This window comes from Dicentrarchus labrax, unplaced genomic scaffold, assembly GCF_905237075.1.
Source record: "Dicentrarchus labrax unplaced genomic scaffold, dlabrax2021, whole genome shotgun sequence".
NCBI lineage: Eukaryota > Metazoa > Chordata > Actinopteri > Moronidae > Dicentrarchus > Dicentrarchus labrax.
The window spans coordinates 6,136,603-6,148,070 of record NW_026136716.1 but is presented as its reverse complement, the minus strand read 5'-3'; positions in this window follow the sequence as shown (position 1 = coordinate 6,148,070).

Sequence of the window (11,468 nt, the reverse complement as noted above, 5' to 3'; positions counted from 1 at the left end):
CTGCTTCCTCCGTCTCTCAAAGACGCTCAGTGCACATTAAATTTGGATCACGTCGGATAATCCGGAAGGCCGTGGCATATTTCGAACATCATTTGCTGTCCAAAATGACTTGTGACTTACTTGTAGTGACTGAAAAGAGCAAAAAAAAAAAAAAAAAGCGCCAGGAGGAGAACATGCAGAGATAATAAATGAAGCAAGAACAGGACACACTGCTTGCATTGTTTGAAAATCCTTCCAGCTCTAGAACAAGGCAAGATGTGCACCTGCTGAATTTGATTATTTATTCATCCATGTAAAACTACTCCCTTTTAGCTGCTTTGTCTTCTCCACAACAGGCGAGTAACCTCTGGCAGCTGAATTTACTGTAAACTTGGAAGACAGACAAGTATCACACAAGCAGAGCCCAGTATCACTGGCTGGCTCCAACCTCTTTCTGCTCTCTCTTCTGCTGTCAAGTACATCTGTGTTTGAGTTTGTTTTTGATGCTCTGCAGCAGTCTTTGTGAGACAGAAACAATGATGCCACGCAGCATCTGTTGCATACTAATGCCGTGGCATTGGTGGGCTGCCGTGCAACAAAAACAAACAAATATGAGTTCGTATTTTGATGTAGCACAGATTAGAAGGGACGGTTAAGAATCAGCCTTTTGCTGATGTTTCTATGACTATACTTGCTTAATTTGTTAATTTATTACAAGCATCATCAAGGCTACAAGTGGAAAACAATTCATCTGTCAACACCAGTAAATTCATAAAAGTAAATTAAAAAACAACACTTCAAAAACTGCTTTCTTTTACAAAAAAAACAAATAATGCTTTAGATTACAGCCCACGAATTACAATGAGATAATTTGTACACTAATACTTAAAGGTTATCTAGTAGATACAAGGGAGGAAGCACAGAGATTTAATTACCCAGAACATACTGAATAATTATAAGACAGGCTGAGATTATATTTCCTTTTACAATAACTATGTCATGAAAGAAGACAAACTATAACTGAGTAAAAAAAATAATATAAAATGATATATTGTCTTTCATTGTGCACACATGAAAGAATGAATAGTGTGCCACACTATTTTTTATACAGTATGTTGTTCAATAAATCATAATAAAGTCTGTGAGTGAAAGTATAAGCTCCGTAATGATATGATTATATGAGCGGACATAAAAGCTGCTCTTCTCCAACATCAGCTTAAGAAAAAATAAAAAAATTACTGCTCCTCAGCATTTTATCATGATTTTGAAAACACATCTATTTTTCAGCTGCAGCTATTGAGTTACACCTTTCTTCTCAGACTCCCAGACTAATGGGTTGTTCCCCAGCAACAATAACTACTACTCAGTATTTAAAGCTGCAGTGCGGGCCTTCAACATATAAATAAAGTCCTTTACATTTAAGTCCTTACCAGATGAGTACACGCAATGCTGATTAAGCCCATTGCCGCCTGGTAAATCTCACTGTATTTTGCATTATAGTTTTTTAAGAGTTTTTTACTGGTCTACCGAAGTTCAAGGGAGGAGCAGAAGTGGCGACAGAATAGACTACAGCAGCTAGGAGTATGGCGGAGACTGAAACTCAGAGGAGGGATTACAGAGTAAATTTTGTTATAAACTGAACCCATTTTTCTAATTTTGTTACCCATTTTTAGTGTACCCTGTAGTTAAATGGTTAAATAGGTAGTTTTATACTAAATAATTACACTGTCATTTGTTGGGTCTAATCCCAAGTGATATCAACTAAATTCTCGCAGCTCACTTCCATGAAAACTTTACAAAACAGAAGAAAAATGTAAAATGGAGGGACATTTCTTTACATTTAAGCTCTATGTACAGTCACAAGAGTGGTAGGGTAAAAAAAAAATGTCTGCACTATACAATAATCAACACACTAGATCAGTATATCAGTACAAAGGCAGTTCCTCCTGGGTTTACTGTAAAGACGGAAGGAACAAAGTGTATCTGCTGAGGTTTTTCTGACCCATGGGCATTTTAAATCCCTGCATGAAGAAACACCACGCTCCACTGAACTTTTTAACTCAAAATGGGCATTGAGTCGCGGGTGGTGAAATATCTAATAAATAAAAGAACACGACAGCGCTGCAATTAATATTTAATAATGTGCCGCACTGAAGTCCCTTTCACAGCATGCTATTGGCATGTATGGCCCACCAGCAGCTCTAAGTCATTCAAATGCAAGGAGATAGTGAGTTTGCTGTATAGATGGCTCAATCTGAAAATCTGAATATGTATGCCTTACTGTAGATGGAATTTCCACTGGAAATGTATGGCAAAAAAAATGTTTATTTGTAGTATAATAGCCCTACTGTGCTACTAATCAGCTTTTATTCACACTTTAAAGTATATCCACTGTGTGGTGTTTGTGATTCATCACAATTACCAACCACTGTCAGGGCAGCTATTACAATTAAACAAGACATTTTGTCTATGCGAGGTGTCACCTTAATACTGAACTGACAGCCAGAACCAGTGTAGCAGCAGCATTAAAACAATAGGAAACACTGCTTTTTCCCCCATCTAATGCTGTCAGACTCCAACAAGTGTTTGCTATTATTCATCTTCAACCTTAACACTGTGTCATCTGCTGTGATAAAATGATCAAAACTCTTCCGAGGCTTTGTTGTTAATAGCTGAAACAACACGTTAGGTGAGGGCCAGTCCAGACCAGCAGCCTTGTTGCAATTCTGGCAACACACTCCTCCGCCTGTCTTTCTAATGAACCTGCCGCATATTAATCCTTATCACTAATGAGGCCATTCAGAATGATAAGCTTCCCCAGCATTCACTAATGAACACATGCTAAAGCTGCCTGGGCCTCTGCTAAGCACTCGTCAGCCGGCCTAAATCACACAGCAGCACCTGTCTGTCACAGCAGACGTCTGGACGACTGTAGTGATTGTACGTCAGCAGCCCAAACAAATTACACTTCGACAGTCTGATGTGATGTGCATGTGACATTATTTATTGTTCACTCATGTAGCTTCAACGGGAGAATGTCAGACAAAGATTGAGCGAGGGGATCAGGAGGCCATTTATGCTAACCATCAAGGTACTCTGTGGCCGGGACTTAAAGGGTCAGTTCACAAACATACTGTACTTTGTCATTGGAGGGTCTATTTCTTTGGTAGAAAGTGGGCCGAGTGAGTCTTTCCAAATGTCATTTTTAATATGAAATTAAATAGCTAACAATGCTGTATTCTGCATATGAAAGACTACTACAAAGCAGTAGGAGGGGGTGTTCGCTGCCAAGTTATTGACCGTGGAAAAGTGACCAATAAGCCAAGTTATCACTGGCTAAAACCATTAGAATGAGTGAGTGCAACAATCTGTGTTCTTGTGATTTTGCAGAACTCTTCCACTCCACCTTCCCTACATTAGACCCATTTTTGTCTTTTTCTTTTAGGGGGTGCAGGGGATCTTGAGGGGAAGATAGCAGGTCAACAGTATATGCCACATAGAAGTGGTATGCATCATCTGAAAGCTGGGAAGATTCAGCTCAGCACTGTTACAACATTATGATGGAAATACACAACAGCCATTCCCATGCTCTATTATGTCTCATAAGTTGTTGCACTCATTTTTGGCTTGATACCATTTGGTGCAAAATATAACCATTTTTGACTACTCAAGAATTGGTAAATTCCTCCAAAATACACCAAGACTTTGAGGAACACTATAAAATAAAATCATGCTGTGACTGGGTATCAAAACCTTTTGACATTTGAAGATTTCTGTAGGAATTGCATTTTTTTGTGATTGGGCACTGAGCACTACTTATCTGGAAATTGCTGTAAAACTGCCATATTGTCAACATATCTAGGAAAGCCATCTGTCCTCTGAATGCCCTCTTTTATCTTGGGGTCAGAGGTCAAGGGACCGCTTTGGTTTTTGTTTTTTTGTTTTTTGCAGCGTTAGCTTAGCCCTCTTCCCGAAAAGCTAGACAACATGGTTGGTACCAATGGATGCATTAGGCCTTCTAGTTTCATATGACATCAGTATCTTTCATTCTAAGGTTAAAGCCTATATACTACAGACTCTGAAAGGCAGTAATGTCAGACGAATATGTAGGCAATCTAGTTGAGGTAATATACTCGGTGTCTGGCAAGGTGAAGTGGCGGTGCATTGACTTCAATGAAGATCCATTTCGACCTTGTGTTACATTAGGTGAATTTCCCATTGCTCTTGAAAAAACAACTGGCCCTAGCGCTCTTCTTAAAATTAGTTCATATGAGTGTGAAAATTAGCAGCAGACATGAAAAATAACATTCAGAGGACATGACCTTGGTGTCTTCAGGAGCAGTCATGGTGTTGTGAAGTGTTTTAAAAGCAGGATATTTCACATTCAGTCGTAGTAGATTGATTTTTTTTCTGTGTCAAAGGAGTCAATATGTCACCTCCATTGTGACAACTTGGCAACTGTTACCACTTCTACACATTACATATCCAGCTGTTAACACTTTGAAGTAGAGTTGTCAGCGTAAATTTACTGTGTGTGAGTGTGACAGAGCCCACAGGGTGTCATGATATAGTGAACAGCAGTTAGAGTAAAGGTGCATGCCTGTGGCCCATCTGCCTTCAACCCTCTCTTATAGCTCGCTGCTGCTGGCGAGCTCCTACGTTTAAGTCTCCCCCTGCCAGTAAACAGCTTCACCATCATCAGGACTCCTGACACTTCTCTCTACAGCACACATGGCTTGAAATGAAAGATTTCAGAGTTGCAGTGATGTGCAGGCCCACCAAGTGTAGGTGGCATCAAGTAGTCCCTTGCTCTGCTGTTTCATGCAGAAGTCAAAGAAGTCAAACACAGAGGGTGCACCACCAAACATATTGTGTTGGCAGGATGTTTTTGGTGGGCTTTGATGGACTGGAGATCTGGCAGCCAAATTAAGTCTTCCTACTTCCTTTTTTAGTCATTCTCAGGAGTGCACAGCCACAACTGAACTCTTACTTTGCACCTTAACACAAACCAATGGATGTATTCCACAGATGGTAAGCACCGGGCACACATACTGTATGCAGTTCTATTCTAACATCTGAATATGTCTCAACAAACTCCCACCAGTGTCCACCTCTGTGAATGACCATCTGTGCTGGCTAACGCGCATTACAAGATGCCTAATGGGACCCCATGAAAATCTTGTATGGTTCACTAGATCGTAAGCCAGAACGGAACCAAAAAGCACCAAGGCCACCAGACGAAAACATACTCTAAGATGTGTCACTCCGCCTGACTGCAAATGCTGGAAGAGGAAAGAAAATGGAAGGAGAGAAAATGCCAGAGAAGACACACATCAATGTCAGCCTACAGGAGGTAAGGCTCCACACCTGCAATAAAACATGTGGATCACAAATTGAACTTTTCAGCAATCAAAAGGAGTAGATGCTGACATTTAAAAGTGATCATCAGACACAAGTGACTACAACAACAAAAAAAGAAGAAGAAATTGTTTTGGTTTTTGTGTTGTGCGTATGATTAATAACCCCCTATCACCAGACAGCTGTTATTGGCGACATCTGCAAAACCCAGGATGTATGTTCAAATTTCAATTGCTGCAATTAATTTCAAGCAACCTTCACAACAGTCCAATCTGAACAACAAAAACTTTGGCAGATGTCTCTGATCTGACAGTTGACTCGTTAAGCTGTTTGGTTTATTTGTCAAGAAGCAGAAGGTTAGCCTAAGATTGTCACTTGTGTTTACAAGACGTTGCATTTAATTTAAATGCTGATATTGAGCGGATTTCCAAGAGGCGTTGTCAACGGGGGCAGGCTAACATGCCTTGGATAGATGGATTATAGGCTGTGGGCAGCCCCCTACCGTCTAATTTGTCCCACCACAGTTTCATAATTAACCAAAAATAAATGTTAAAACGGAATCGGGGGTGAATAAATTGTTTTTTGGGCAACTTTATAAAACATACTGCTGAAGTCAGAGAAACATACGAGGAGCTACAGAAACAGAAACAGGTGGGGTGGAAAAGTCTACCTTGTAATCAGAAGCAGATTCTCAGTGAGGTGCTATGCTATAATTTCCATATATCATAGCAAGATATTACTGGCTTATTAGCTAATTGTGATGACATTTATCACTATTTGGGTCATTTCAAAGCAAATACATTATGAAGAGAAGTTCAGGACAAATGTTTTATTACTCTGTACCCACAGCTGCAATATAATTCCCTTCAACGTCCCCTTAACATTTATACCTATTTTAATTAATTACCTGTGTTAATTGCTTCCATTCAGCACCTACAGGGTCTTTAGATATTCAGCCAATAGTGTATCTCCTTCCAGTTTAACCTGTCCCTCCTCATTGTTTTCCACTCATCTGCATCAGGATGTAAAGGTTGGGTTTTATTAAGTCGGGCCTCCTTTCGGTCCCACCCCAGGATGCAACCTGTAAAAGAGGTCAGGTCATGTCGCAGCAAATGAAACAAACTCTGCTCCGTACAATAACTTTCTCAAAGGCTCAAATAGTTCTGCGGGTCATTATTAGAAAAACAGACACTGATCTCTTACCAAATGTCAGTAGATATTGTGCTCATGTGGAGTTATTTCTGCCCATGGACAATGTTCAGCATTAACACCGCTCTGTGAGATAGCAGTGTGATTTATGTGATACCTTGACATTTTCAAGCCATGAGCCTTAGATGAAATTAGGAATTTTAACAAGGTTACCAAGCCACTTGTGTGCAAATGAGGGATAAGAGCATGTACTCTCTTGACAAAAGCAAATAAAAAAGTAAGATTCAAAATGCCAGGGGGAAAGTGCAGCAGATGTGGGGTTAAAGTAAGTTTTCATTTGGCTGATTAAACACTCTAAGTATGATTTTTGTCTTGCAGTGAGAAACATGTACGAGCCTCAACTAGCATGGTCTACTGCTGCTACATGTGCTGAATCTGAAATAGATTCACAGGCACTTTTAGCTCACCCTGTCGATTGCTGCACCTAAAGCTTTTCCCAAATGCATTCAACTTCCCCTCTCACTAACGTTAAGATCTTGCAAAAACATAACACCAGATGCACTCGCCAAATAGTAGTAGAACGCATTATGGTCCACTTCAGCCGCAGTGACTGCCTTTCTGAAAACACACCTACGTCCTCATGTCATTATTTCAAAGTCAACCGTTGGTTTAACACATTTTTGTGTTAATGCATCACAGAGGAGGGGGGGAAAGGTGTCTATGTGAAAGTAGGCCATTGGGAAGACTGATGGATAGCATTACGCCAAACGGGCCATTATGAGAGAGCCGTGGATCATAAACAAATGACATAACGATCACAAGGTGGCGTAGGAGTGTAGGAGGGGAAGATGGGTATTCTATCTGGCGACATGAAACGCAGCAGTTAACGTGTTCCACTTATGATAAATCAAAGAGGCACTGAAGGGAGGCCAAGCCTGTCCACTACTTGTGCTCTTAAACGACAAACACAGTCCGTCAGGGTTGCCTTCATCTCTCCATCTTCCTGGGTTGTTTGTTTTTTGTCTCATTTACCTGCAAATGTACAAAAAAGCTACCCTCTGCTTCCTTCTTCCTCTGTCTTTGCAGCAGCAGGTAAAAAGCGGCAGAGCGGCTCGGTCATTCGGGGGGCTCCGTGATCTATGTTGATGACACTGACTTGCAAGCACCTACAGTCCCACAAACTCCATTTGGAGTGACCTTAGTCATAACCCAGTCTCACACCGCTGGCTCCGATAGATACCGTCATTTATCATAAAGGCTCCTCAAATTGGCCTTCTGACAATGACTTCCACATCACAAATGAGTAAATCAACAACTACATACATACGGAAATATACAAATAGCTGTAATTATCTGCTGGGAGGGAGGCATTATTAATCATAATAATGGGTCATGCCAACCTGGTGGAGTTGTTAAAGGCAGCCTTTTACTCATTACCAAAGAGGAGTCTTCAGAAGGTGTCCTTTAGGAGGACATAGTATCCAGACTACCCATGGAGTCACACTCAAAATCCAAGATTTGTACTGTTTAAGCTCTACCAAGTCACGGAAATGTACAGCCTTCAATTTAATAAACAGTTGGTTCTTGTTAATTAGTGGCTCCCTTTTAAAGACCACCACCACATCTCCTTGTGTGTATCCTGTCACCTCAAAGTTTAACTACTTAAAATATATCGAGACATGCACCAAATAAGCACAACATAAACTAAAATACTTTGAATATTAATGCTTTTTTTTAATGCGAGGCCTCACACTGGGTAATAATGAAGGACCTGCTTAAAGTGCCTCATCAACTGTTGATATTGTAATTTCGTGGTGGATATCCACAAATTTGCCATCAATCAAATAATCAAAACACACGCTGTGAACCTGGGGCAGTTGTCCAATCTGCCGAGTTGGTAATCCATTCTTGATTAAAGTAAATGTAACATAAGTGGCATAAATTAATCAAATTTGACTAATTTTGCTTTTATGGACTCCACTTACCTCATATAGTGCATAACCCATTAAGTGTTTAATGTGCTACACCTCCTTAAGCCCCATTTCTGTTTTGAAGTCAGACTACATAATATTTGTAAAATAATTTTAGGTTTATTTTAACTTTAAGTTTTGATCGTATTTGCATAAACTCTGGGTCAAATGAGCTCATCAGAGACAGATTTAATCCCAGCGCTTCGAGTAAACTAAGGAGTAACTCCTCTAGGTTTTAGAGTAAGAAACAGTCAAACCACACACAGCTTTTTGGTTTGTTGTTAGTTAAATTCTGTACTTAAGATGGTTTCAGCACCTATTCCACCATTCACTGGCCGGCCCAGCAGTCGAGTATCTGTCAATCAAAACTACACCCAGGAGGGAGAGACCTATCAGTCCAGAACAACTGTGTGATAGCACAGCACTTCCTATCCGCTAAGGAAATGGTTGAGCAAATTCAATTTAATCCAAATGAGTTCAATTAATACTTGATGTTATCTAATTTGAGAAAATATTATGTAGGGGCCATTATTAATATACTGTAGCTCAACATTCAGGTCCTGTGCGAGCATCTAAAATGAGTCACAGTTTGAAGTTCAACCCGTTTTGAAGGTTTCACAGTGGCCTCTGGGTCTTTCCTCAGTGAAAAACAGCAGCAGGATTCTGAATTTATTCATTCACTCTCTTTGTGTCTTCTTGCAGTCCTAGCCAATCATTGCTTGTAACCATAGTCCCGTTAGAATAGTACCATATGTCAGAAATATGGGTTCAGCTGCCAGTAGCCTATATTTGGTGCCAATATTCAACATTTTTTCTCCAACTTCACACCAAAAGTTTGACTGTTTGTCTCATATTTTCTGTTCCTGCCAGGATGTAGAAGTCTGCTAAAACTCAAACTAATTAAATTGTGATTAATGAGTTATAAACTCCTGAAGGCACAGTGACCAGTCCCAGCTATTCAACAGCAGGTAAACCGAATAAATAACTGAGATTAAAAGCCTAACAAACTTTATTGTTATTAATCATCAGACATCTAAATTACTAAATAAATGTGCAACATGCAGAGAACATATTTATTTATTTATTTCTAGAAGACATAAATGAGCAGTGGCTGTCTTAAGTGTCAAATCAACCCATCAACCAAGACTCCCCTTTGAAACGGTTTGATTCAGCTGAGGTGGAACAGGAATCAATAGCAATGCTCTCGATTACAGACACGCAGCCTCCACTTGTAGAAAGTGAACCTACTGCCCTGAAGGAAACAGCAAAACTGTTTATATGTGTAAGTGTGAGAGAAAGACGAATAAAGAAAGAGCAAAAGGATTTCCTGCCCTTTTTTTAAAAAGAACATCTGTTGATCCTTGCAAGTGGTTACTACAGGAACAGTTTTTTTATGAATGGTGGAGTTGTTAAAGGGAGCCTTTTACTCATTACCAAAAGCTTTAGGAGTCTTCACAAGGTGTCCTTTAGCAGGACGTAGCATCCAGACCACCCATGGAGTAAATATCAACTAATAATAGGCTATAGAAGGCAATACTATACAGGTAGCTGCGCATTTAGACTATAAAGTTGTGTCTTTGTTTGCTCTGAAGGCATAACGCTGACACATGACTCATTTTAGAGCTGCAGATGTCCTACTATTATTCCAAGCGCAGTAAATTGTGTATTTGAAATTCAATCTCTTATTGTTATAGTTATATTGTTCTTATATTGTTGTAGTCATTTGTCATTCTTGACGCTGCAGATTTGCAAACGTATAAACTTAAATGATATTTTGTTCTCTTTGTTGCAGCAGATGCATTTTGTAACATTTTTTTTGTTAAAAGGGTCATCACCAATTTTACATGTCAATATCAGCTTACTGGGCATGTGAAAAATGACACAGGAGGTGCACAAGCTGCAGTTTTTAGACATTCATGTCATGAACATCTAAGACACAATCAAGACAATACAGCGTGTTACACTGGCTGCAGAAGAAATTGTGTTGCCTTTTTGGGTTTCGAGTCCATTTTGTTCCATTTTTCACATGTAACTTAGTAAAAGATGCTAGTGGGAGGTGTAAGACGTCAGGAAATTCTGGACTCATCATTGCATCAGTTTTGATCTCTCTTATTTTGATCTGTCTCTCGCAAGTTCCCAAACTTTCATGTGTGATTGTTCTTCCTTTCTATATTAACAGTCCTGATCATTTTTTTAAGTTACTCCAATGTAAGACATGGGGGACAAAATCCACAGTGAAGATAATATGAGGCTTCAGAAGTCTGTGTCACATCAAATGTCTTTGTTTTTTAAAGTTACAGTCTTTAGTACAAAATTCAGCCTTTTTTGTGTTTCCTTGCTGAGCTTCAGCTTAGGAACAGTAGAACAAAAAGGGATTTCTGAACTTAAAAGAACATAACGTTGGACAATACCCACTTGATTTGTCTAATTCAGACTGCTGAGGCTTCACACTAACTTTTTCTTAACTTTAGAAAGGATTTGTTGTATTAAGAAGAAGTCTCTTTATAGTCACTGTGGACAGGAAGAACAACTACGGCAACCAGCAAGTCTTCTTGTGAGTGAACGGTGAACTCCTTTAAGTTTTAATGTGTGTTTCTGTTTACCCTCTAACAAAGCCGAGCTATCACTAACGAGGAGGAGAGCGGAGGGAACAGCACTGGGAGAAAGAGACAAAATTACTGTATATGTTGGGCGGTGGTCAATTTCCAAACTACACAAATGTGACGTAAAGTGCAACTAAAATTGCATTTAAATACCAGTTACAATCAGGCCCACCCTCAAACAAAAATCAACACAAATACATTTCATTCACATGCATTTGATAAACAAATTGTCAGCGTGCCTATCCTGCAATTTGATTGAAATTGCTGTCACATCAGTTGCCAATTACAAGAAGTGTGTGATTACAGTGATTGCTTTCAAAATGACCGTCCCTGAATGTGCTGTCACTCTTGCGCATTTAATTAAACTAATCAGTGTGAGTGTGATATTCGCCTCTCAACCAGACATCAC